At 44.4% G+C, this 11,466-nt stretch overlaps 1 long non-coding RNA gene across 1 annotated transcript in view; it reads left to right on the top strand.

The window, feature by feature from the left end:
* The first annotated feature begins 8,772 nt into the window (after nt 1–8,772).
* Nucleotides 8,773–11,466, top strand: part of LOC130357675 (uncharacterized) — a 112,413-nt gene continuing 109,719 nt past the window's right edge. The window contains exon 1 of the long non-coding RNA XR_008889218.1: nt 8,773–9,009. This is a non-coding gene — a long non-coding RNA (uncharacterized LOC130357675). The remainder of the gene's footprint in view (nt 9,010–11,466) is intronic.

Genomic DNA, 11,466 nt, shown 5'->3' with positions numbered 1-11,466 from the left:
CGTCCCTGCGCACAGACTTCTGCTGCGCACGGACGTCCCTGCGTGGTGGCGTCAATGCAGCGTCGCTAGTCCGAGGATGGCCCAGAGCACAGAAGAGGGCCTCCCGGTGAAGAAGGATGGCCTGTACCGGCTCACCCTCCCACCGGAATGCGGACGGTCCCTGTAGTGAAGATGGATGGCCCGGTTCACCCTCCCTGGACAGTCCCTGCAGCTACAGGAGCAACAACTGGAGAGATGAGAAGAAAACAAAAGGGGGGTCTGGATGATGACAGGGGGTCATATGGACAGGGTGGGGATATTAACAGGGGGGTCTGGATGATGACAGGGGGTCATATGAACAGGGGGGGATATTGACAGGGGGGTCTGGATGATGACAGGGGGTCATATGGACAGGGGGGATATTGACAGGGGGGTCTGGATGATGACAGGGGGCATATTGACAGGGGGTTATATGAACAGGGAGTCATATGGACAGGGGGGTCTGGATGATTACAGGGGTTGGAGGATGATGGATGATGACAGGGGAGGGGGGATGATGACAGGGGGGGGATGATGTTTTTCCCACCCTAGGCTTATACTAGAGTCAATAAGTTTTCCTGGGTTTTTGGGGTGAAATTAGGGGCCTAGGCTTATATTCGGGACGGCTTATACTCGAGTATATAGGTATATGATTTGTGTTTTGATCTTTTTTGATGACAATACAGGGTTTTATTAGGAAAGGGGCTTTTTTTAATATATATATATTTTTTACACCTTTATTTAACAACCTTTTATCATTACATTTTTTACTTTTTACAGGGTATACTATGCTGCAATACATTTGTACTGCAGCACAGTATAACCTGATCTGCTGCAGATACTACAGCCTATGCGATCCAGCCTGTGGCTGGATCTCACAGGGTTCCGTAGCAGGCAGACAGGAGATCATCATACGAGGACAAATTTTTTGCGCCGTGATCTGAAGTTTTTATTGGTACCCTTTTTGTTTTGATCAGACTTTATGATTGGTTTTTATTCATTTTTTCATGGTAGAAAAAGTGACCAAAAATACGCTATTTGGGTCTTTGGAATTTTTTTGCTCGTACGCCATTGACCGTGTTGGTTAAATTAACAATATAGTTTTTATAGTTTAGACATATACGCACGTGGCGATACCACATATGTTTATTTTTATTTACACAGTTTTTTTTATGGGAAAAGGGGGGTGATTCAAACTTTTATTAGGGAAGGGGTTAAATCATCTTAACTATTTTTTTTTCACTTTTTTTTTGCAATGTTATAGCTCACATGGGTCCTGGCTGCAGTACATTGATTCAATACACTGATTAATGCCTTTGCATTGCAACGCATTGATCAGTGTTGCCGGCGGTTGAATGCTCAAGCCTGGATTTCAGGATTGGAGCAATCAATCGCCGATCGGACACGCAGGAGGCAGGTAAGGCACCCTCCTGTTGCGTTCTAGCTGATTGGGACATCACGATTTTCCCGCGATGGTCCCAATCAGCCCGACTGAGCAGCCGGGAAGCTTTCACTTTCACTTTAGACGCGGCGATCAACTTTGATTGCCGCATCTAAAGAGTTAATGCTGGACATCTGCCGGAACGGCGATGTCTGGCATTAGCCATGGGTCCTGGCTGCTGATAGCAGCTGGGACCATGCGGGTATGATGCGAGCTCAGCTCCTGAGCTCGCTTCATAACCCTCCAGTGCCGCAGCGCCGTATAAACACAACGTTTTGCGGCAAGGGGTTAAGTAACTATAATTCAGACCGTGGCAACCATCATTGGAATACTATACTGGCCATTTTTTCCACAATTGGAGGTTATTATATCCGTGTCTCTATTGCGCTAACACCTCCTAAATTATCGTTTACTTAGAAATGTTACATTTATAATAACATATAGTTTGTAAGGCTGAAAACTGCATAGGTCCATCTAAATGAGCCCAACAGGTGTTTTAAGGCAGAAAATTACTATGTATGATGCAGATAAATATGCTATATGAACATCATATAGGGGGTCTCTTGCTTGGAACCCATTGTCTATGTGTCAGGACAGAGAGTCTCTCAGAGTGGGCATCTGCTGCTCTGGTAAAGGATGCACCACATCTTACTCTGTGTGAACCAGCCTATACAGTAAGTGAAGAGTAAGATCCTAAGACCTATCATCTGTTTTCTTCATAATTTATTAAAAACAACCCCATTCCCAGTGCTCGAAACTTCCCAGCATGGCTCCAGTTGTTTCATTAAATGTCTCAAAAAAAAAACTATGTTTGCAGAGAAAACATACCAGTTCCATACTTTAACTATGAATACTGCCCTGACATAATTATTTCTGGATAATAATCTTTTCAGAATTCATAAATCTATTCAGAAACCGCTGTCTGACTTAGTTTGAAGTTAATGTCTAAAGTATAAAAGTTCATTGTGCCATGAATGAAAACATTGGGCTCTTACAGCTAGAGAGAGAAGGTGGCGGAGGATTGTTCCCACAGTTAGAGGTTGGATTAATACTTGTGCAACAATGAACAATGTTTTCACAGGAGCACCACAATGGCACTAGTACCTATAGAATGTATTCTGTTCTGTCCCCTAAAGGGGTACTCTGGAGGAAAAAAATGTTTACCAGAAATGTATGCATATTTGTAAATTACATCTATTTAACCCATTAAGGACGCAGGGTTTTTCCGTTTTTGCACTTTCGTTTTCTCAAAAATCATAACGCTTTCAATTTTGCACCTACAAACCCATATGAGGGCTTATTTATTTGCGCCACCAATTGTACATTATAATGACATGAATCACTTCACCACAAAATTTACACATGGTGTCGGTCCCGGCGCTCATCAACGGCCGGGACCCACGGCTAATACCACACATCGCCGATCGCGGCAATGTGCGGTATTAACCCTTTAGAAGCGGCGGTCAAAGCTGACCGCCGCTTCTAAAGCGAAAGTGAAAGTATCCCGGCTAGTCAGTCGGGCTGTTCGGGACCGCCGCGATGAAATCGCAGCGTCCAGAACAGCTTACAGGTCACCGGGAGGGCCCTTACCTACCTCCTCGGTGTCCGATCGACGAATGACTGCTCCGTGCCTGAGATCCAGGCAGGAGCAGTCAATCACTGATAACACTGATCACAGGCGAGTTAATACACGCCAGTGATCAGCATAGGAGATCAGTGTGTGCAGTGTTATAGGTCCCTATGGGACCTATAACATTGCAAAAAAAAAAGTAAAAAAAAAAGTGTTAATAAAGGTCATTTAACCCCTTCCCTAATAAAAGTTTGAATCTCCCCCCTTTTCCCATAAAAAAAATACAACAGTGTAAAAAAAAAAAAAAAAAAAAAAAAAAAAAACATATGTGGTATCGCCGCGTGCGTAAATGTCCGAACTATAAAAATATATAATTAATTAAACCGCACGGTCAATGGCGTACGTGCAAAAAAATTCCAAAGTCCAAAAAAGCATATTTTGGTCACTTTTTATACCATTAAAAAATGAATAAAAAGTGATCAAAAAGTCCGATCAAAACAAAAATCAAACCGCTAAAAACTTCATATCACGGCGCAAAAAATTTGCCCTCATACCGCCCTGTACGTGGAAAAATAAAAAGTTATAGGGGTCAGAAGATGACATTTTTAAACGTATAAAACGTATAAATTTTCCTGCATGTAGTTATGATTTTTTCCAGAAGTACGACAAAATCAAACCTATATAAGTAGGATATCATTTTAACCGTATGGACCTACAGAATAATGATAAGGTGTCATTTTTACCGAAATATGCACTGTGTAGAAACAGAAGCCCCCAAAAGTTACAAAATGGCGTTTTTTCTTCGATTTTGTCGCACAATGATTTTTTTTTTCCGTTTCGCCGCTCTGGAAAGTTGAGAGGGTTATGATTTTTAAAAGGTTAGGAGGAAAAAACGAAAGTGCAAAAACGGAAAAACCCTGAGTCCTTAAGGGGTTAAAAACACTGTTGCAGAGCGGCACAATGACAGAGCTTGGGGTGGCGGCAGCATGAGGAGACCATATAGTGGCTGAATGACACAGCATGGAGGTGGCATCAACATGAGGAGACCATATAGTGGCTGAATGACACAACGTGGAGGTGGTATCAGAATGAGACAGCTTGGAGCTGGCATCAGCATATGGCGGGTTGCAGGATCAAAATAGTAGCTGAGGCCGGTAGGCAGAAGAAAAGGTCTCTTTTGTTAAAGTGTTGGTGTGCACAAGTAGGTATTGAGGATATGCATTATGTACAACTTAACTTTTAACAATATGCTTAGGATAACATACATTTTTTTTTTTTTTTAAATCAAACAAAAGGAAAGGTGAGCAAAAAACACCATGTGCCACCTACACCACCAAGTATTGATGTGAAGGAAAGACCACTAAAAGGTGGAAGGGAACAACTTATGGTTCATTTTAACCGGTGGGGGTAAAAACTTCCCCTGTAAGGCCCTACTCTCGCATTATTAATTCCCTTTTTGGCAAGTGTTACTTGCCCTAAAAAGGGCAGCCCCACATAGGAACTTCTCCCTATTTCCACGTACAAACATTGCCATTTCCCAGGGTTTTTAGGTGGAAATAGGAATTGGTTCCTGTGTGGGACCGCCATTTTTAAGATGAGTAAGGCTGGGTTCACACTGTGGAATTTCTGGGCAGAATTTCTGCCGGAGATCAAGCCGGCAGCACTAGGACTGTGTGGACTGCTTTGCCGTCCCCATAGATGTCAATACATTTCTGATCGCAAAAGATCCACCCAGAAATGCATTGCAGTCTATGGGGATGGCAATGCAGTCCGTGCGGTCGTAGTGCTGCTCGCTAATTCCCCAGCAGAAATTCTGCCCAGAAATTCCGTAGTGTGAACCTCACGAAGCAATTTCCTCAAAAAGGTGGAAGGGAACAACATATTGTCCATTGTAGCAGGTGGGGGTAAAAACTTCCCCTGTAAGGCCCTACTCTCGCCCAATTAATTCCCTCCTCGGCAATTGTTACTCACCCTAAAATGTGCGGCCCCACACAGGAAACTCTCTATTTCCACCTAAAAACTTTGGGAAATAGCAGTGTTTGTAGGGGGAAATAGGGAGAGGTTCCTTACAGTAGGGCCTTACAGGGGAAGTTTTTACCCTCTCAGTGGGTGTAAAAAAGGCCCCCCATTTTGTGCCGGTAGCGAGGGACCAATAAGGTGGAGAGCCAGAAGTCATCCCGCTGCCCAATGGCGGCATTTCGGCGGTCACTACGCAAGCAAGTTAGCATGCATCGTGCCATTTGTGCAAGTGACTCAGAGGGACTCTCTGCCTCCATCTCCACTTCATACTGCCACGGTGTGTCTAGGTCCTCTATCTCGCCTTCCTCAGAACCGTCTAGCTCCTCTAGGTGCTCCTGTTCCTCCTCTCCTGTCAGATGACTAGAAAATCTGCCCATCTTGTGAAACCTTAACTGTGCTCCACTATGCCCCACCCCTCCAATTCAGCCCCCACAGGGCTAATGTGGCCGTGAGGTATAGGTGCCACATTTCCAGTGCCCTGACCAGCCATTGTTTCCAACACGTAGTAGATTAAGCAGTGGAATGATGTTGTTCATCCTGTAATCCTGGCGACTGACTAATAATGTGGCTTCCTCAAAGGGCCTGAGCAAATGGCAGGTGTCACGTATGAGCTTGCCACTCGTTGACATTGAAGTTACACAGGGGAGTCCCCCTATCCGCATGGATCATCAAGAAATCGGTAATGACTTTTCTCTGTACGTATAGTCAGTCCAACATATGGAGCGTGGAATTCCAATGTGTGGAAACGTTGCAAATCAGACTATGTTGGGGGATGCTGTTCTGATGCTGCAGCTCAAGGATGGTGTGCTCTACGGTGTACGAGTGGCTGAAGTGCATGCAAAGTTTCCTTCCCATTGTTAGGATGTCTAGCAGATGGGAGGAACACTTCAGGAACCACTTGACAACGAAATTGAACACGTGTGCCATGCAGGGCGCATGTCTCAGGCTTCCTTGTCGCAGCGCAGACAAGATGTTCTTCTCGTTGTCGGTCACCATGATTCCTATTTCCAGTTTTAATGGAGTAAGCCATGATTCGATTTCTTGATTAATTACTTTTAGCAGTTCCTACCCTGTGTGACTCCGTTCACCCAGGCAAACCATGTGAAGAACAGCGTGACACCGCCGTGCCCTGCACACATGGTATGCTGGAGGGGCACAGAGACTTATCTGTGCAGTGGAGGCTGAGGACACGGTGGAGGATGAGGAGGTGGAGTCGCACACTGCAGCAGGACCAACGGCCTGAGAGCGCGGAGGCGAAAGCGGCGTGATCTGTCCAAGTTGCTGTTGTGGCTTTGCAGGAACCACTTTCACCCAGTGGGCCATAACGGACACGTATTGTCCCTGACCATAGTTACAGCTCCACACGTCGGCGGTGATGTGCACTTTGGTACACACCGACAGGCTCAAGGACTGACCCACCTTCTGTTCCACAAAATTGGGCAGGGCTGGTACTGCTATTCTTCGCAAAGAAATGACAGCTTGGGACTCTGCACCTCGGCTCGGAACAATCAGTTCTCTGAAAGGTGCAGAGTCCACCACTTGAAAAGGGAGGGACTGCAGCACCAGCAACTTGGACATTCAGCACATTCAGCTTCTGCGCCGTTGGATGAGTGGTTGCATACTGTTGTCGCTTGGACATGGCTTCGCCGATGGATTGCTGGCGAAAAGACTGATTCGAACTTGGAGGAACAGGAACATCTGGAGCGACAGAAGATGGGTATGACAAACAGCTCACTTCGGCTGAGGTGGTGGAGCTTTGGTTGGCTGAAACAGGGAGCGGCGTGCCACTGGGAGGATGCAGCAGACTGGACCACCACATCTGAACCATGGATCTCCCAGGCCGCTTTATGGGGACGCTGCATATGTTGACGAAGGGCCATGGTGCCAAAATTGGGACCCTGGCCACGCTTCACCTTCTGCCGACACATCTTGCATGTGGCTATGTTAATATCCTCCGGATGCTTGATGAAAAACTGTCATACCACTGTCATCCCACCAGCAGTCAGCACAGATTGACTGATAACGCCACCGATTCCAGGGATCCCTGTTCCACTACCTCCCGAGATGGTAGGCTGCCACGAAGCAGGTGGTCTACCACGGGCACGTTTGGCTCCAGACTTTTCACTTCTTCCACCATGCTGACTGCCAACCATGCTACCACCTTGCTGGCTCAGCTGCTGCCTCGCAGGCTACCTGCAACCCTCTTCTCCTGATGATGATGAAGCCCTTTCTGCACCCAGCTCGCAACACCACCTCCCATGCCACTCTCCTCATCACTACTTGCCCGCCTAGCGGAGGAAGCGGCAGATGTCTCCTCCACTTCTTGGCTGGGCAGTAGCTGCTGACTGTCCTCTAGTAGATCGTCTTCACTAAATAGGGGAGCTGAACCCAGAGCATAAGATACTTCTGTGGGGAAGGGAACAGAATAGGACAGAGGCAATGGGAGGACAGGGACTGCTCCTAGGCCATGCCAACTGAGGGTGATGTCTGAGGAACCCACCAACTGTTTACTGGGGGTGTCAGATGTCACTTGTGGATGACAGTGTTAACCAATCAATGACGGCAGATGGGTTGCTGGCTAAGACACGACCGCTAGCTGAGGCGGAAGCTCCGGCCTCTCGCTGCGACTCCGGCTGCCACTCACCCCTAGTCTGCTGCGACCTCTGCCTGATGAAATTAGGCCTCTGCCACTTCTCTCTGCATGTTCTGGCATTTCTCTGCCTGACATACTTAGTGCGTATATGAGGGGAGTACAATAGGATCCCCAACGCTTAAAACAGTATTTGTCTTCAACACCAGCAGGTGTGTACTTTTGGCTGGCCTTTCACAGTATTTAGGCTCTTAAGACCTTAACAGGAACAAAGTAGTACACCACTTAGATGTATGTATGTGGTATGCACTTATAAGGGGAGGACAATGCTCTCCAGTACGCATTGTCCTCCAATCGATGACGGCAAATGGGTTGCTGGTCGAGACACGACCGCTAGCTGATATCGGGAGCTCAGGCCTCTCGCTGCGACTCCTGCTGCCACTTGTCCCTAGTCTGCTGCTACCTCTACCTGATGAATTTAGGCTTTTGACACTTCTCTGTGCATTACCTGGCACTTCTCTGCCTGACATACTTAGTGTGCATGAGGGGAGGACAATATGATCCACTACACTTAAAACAGTATTTGTCTACAACTCTTCCGCTCGCTTCATAGCTGTGCCGTAATTGTATGGCGCTGTGCGTGAAGTTACTTGCTGCAGTGCCATACATTTACAGCACATGTCCTTAAGGGGTTAAACTATTTTAATGGATTGAATACATGTTTTAGATTTTATCTTCAGCAACCTGTTGAGTATTGATATATTTTCTACTTTTTGGGATTTATATATTTCCAATGAGATGTCTTTGTAGTGGATCCATCAATAGCATATTGTAGGGCGATTTATGGTTTGATTTTGTAGACCTACTGCTGGTTTGATGTGTGTACAGAGCTCCAAACACTGTATTACAGTCAAAGTCATTACTATCACATATTTTAGCAGCATTCAGCATTATGCCAAATAACATTCTTAGCCACAATGTATGCTCTATGCCCTGATCTCCACTCCTATGACCTCATCCTTGCAGGATTACTTTCAGATGCCAGACCGGCCTTGCAATGTACCAATCCTAGGACTGTCACTGATTGTGTCATACTTTATACTTTCTTCTAAATACTATTTGGCTGAAGTTTTACAGTGGAATGCATGCAATGGAATGAGCTTTACAGAATTTATATAAGGTCTTCAAGATGTGATCCAATGAGGTGCTTGCAACAGGAAGGTTTTCCCAGAGGCATGGGTTGAAGGTAGCACAGTATACCTTTTCTGAACCACTGACAGGGGGTGTCGCAACAGGAATCAATAAGACAACTTTTGCTTTACTGCCACACAGGAACAATGGTATGGCATGGGGACACCAGGGATTGATAAGGTGAGCATTACTTCTTTTGTTGATTTTATAAATTATCAGTAAATGGTTTGATAACTTTTTATGTATGGCAGGTATGACAGTGCAGAAAATACCATTAACTAATGTAACATCCACATATGTGATAGCATAGGTGTAGAAGGAAGTCACACTGTAAAATGATGCAGTTGCCTATTTTAGAGAACACCCACCCACTAAATTTTTATGATTCTCCATTGGTTGCCTTAGTTTTGCCTACATTTGTCTTACTGCATGACGTCTCTTAGGAATTCAGCAAGAGTAAAACACGCTTGGAAACAATATCCATAAAATGTCAGGTTATATTATATTATTTTTGTATTCCTAAACCTCTCTATAAACAGTATTGGAGGACACCCAGGTTATAGTAAGTTTTCTTTTGCAAATGCCTGACATCCACAGGACATCTGTTTTAAGTTTAAAATATATTGTCCCAGCTAAATCCTACTAGTGGAGATAGAATGGCTGCCTAAGTCATCCTTTACATCTATTCAGGGCAAATGACACCATTAATGACACAAAACAAGTGACTGAAAGACAGGTGTGTTTACATATGACCTACAAACTCTCCATAGTTAAGGAGTTAGCATTTACTGCCCCTGTTAAGCTTTAAATACTCTAAACTGAACATGTGTGACAACGCACAGACTAATGGGTTTACCACACAGGGAAGAGTGAAAGAGAAAAGTGAAATCTTCTACCATGTGTTACTTTTGTGTTAGTTTTCTAGCAATAACTTTTGGTTAATTATATCACAGACTATTGGGAAAAAAATGATAGAGGAATATTCATTGTGTAAGGTTTATGATTAATGCAAGATAAACTCTATATTGTCCTTGGATCCCTTGGGGATCATGAACATGGCCAAATTATGGTTGTGTTTTGTACTGTAATAGGGCTGTCGTAGAGGTACTGGAGGCCTCTACTGCGCACAAGTGTGAGTCAGCTCACCTCCCCCAACAATCTAATCGGATCCGCCCGGACCAGGTGCGCAACGTGAACGAAACTCCGGTGTGTCTTCCGTACCAGACTTTGTCAGTTATATCAATAACAACCACTTCAATCTCAGTTTTACCTCTGAAACGTATTAAAATTCCATGTCTTTCCTGGATTTGACCCTGGTGGGGATTCCTGGGGGTGTCGCGCAGTCCACGTCTTACCGTAAGCCCATTTTGGGAAATATTCTGTTAAGAGCCGACAGCAATCACCCCAGACATACCACCAGGGCCATCCCTATAGGGAAAATGACATGTCTAAAAATAAATAATTCTACTAAAGAATCATACGAGACTCAGAAGGCAGAACTCATGAGTAGATTACAAAACCGTGGATATTCCCACAAACAATTGGAAACAGGCGAGAAAATTGTAGACAAACAACACAAATGATCTTTTGCTCCACAAATGTTTCCCCAAATCTGCAACTAAACCCGTTCTAACCTTAACCTTTTCTCCCCAATTTAATAAAGCCCGCGGCATTGTTTTGAGACATTTACATGTACTTAAACAGGATCTGATTTTGGCACACTTATTATCTGAAGGCTGCATGATTGTCTCAAAAAAAGCCAAATCACTGGGTGATCACATATCTTTTACCAATACAGGTAACAATTCACCCGGACAAAAGAATTGGCTAAAATGTCAGGGTTTTTATGGTTGCAGTTGACATCCATGCCGCATATGTAAATATATTAGAAATGTCAAGACGTTTTCTAATTCATCCCATGATAGGGAATTTTATATCAATTGTTGCTCTACCAATGTTGTATATATCATTGAGTGCATAGAATGCAAATTTAAATATGTGGGTTGCACCAAATGAAAATTCAAAACTAGAATTTTGGAGCACCTCAATGACATAGACAACACTGCTAGACGCACGATAACTGCTGCATCTTCCCACTTCAAAAACATACATGCAGGTTCAGATTGTGCGTTTAGAGCCCACGCCATTGAAAAAGTACACCAGCATTCCCGAGGAGGAGATCTACACAGACGGCTTCTCAACCAAGAGGACTTCTGGCAATTCACCCTCAACACGGCAGAACCTTTTGGTTTGTATATCCGCAAGGAATTATTTTTATATTATTAAAACATCTGTGTTAGGATTTATTATGATTTTCCAGTGCTGTGAATACATTTACAATTTCTTTCACAACTCATCTGCATTTATGATGCTTTCAGCGTTGGTATAATTATTCAGTCTCTTTGATTTACTGTAGTACATTTTCTGTGTGAACCTGAAACCCAGTGTGAACAAGTGCATATATTTTGTGTGAAACATTAGCTCATGGTATCAGCAGTATCTCGCTCACACCGAGTGTTGAGGTTTTTTTGATATTCAATACTTGTACCACCCACATTGTTCACATGGTCTTAATTGATTGGTTTTATTTCACCTGTGCATACCCCTTGTTTGCTACTTGCATTGTCTTGTGCTTTT

This window comes from Hyla sarda, chromosome 2 (assembly GCF_029499605.1).
Source record: "Hyla sarda isolate aHylSar1 chromosome 2, aHylSar1.hap1, whole genome shotgun sequence".
In the NCBI taxonomy this organism is placed as follows: Eukaryota; Metazoa; Chordata; class Amphibia; order Anura; family Hylidae; genus Hyla; species Hyla sarda.
Note: the sequence above shows the minus strand (reverse complement) of the source record. Positions and strands in the feature narration are given on the sequence as shown.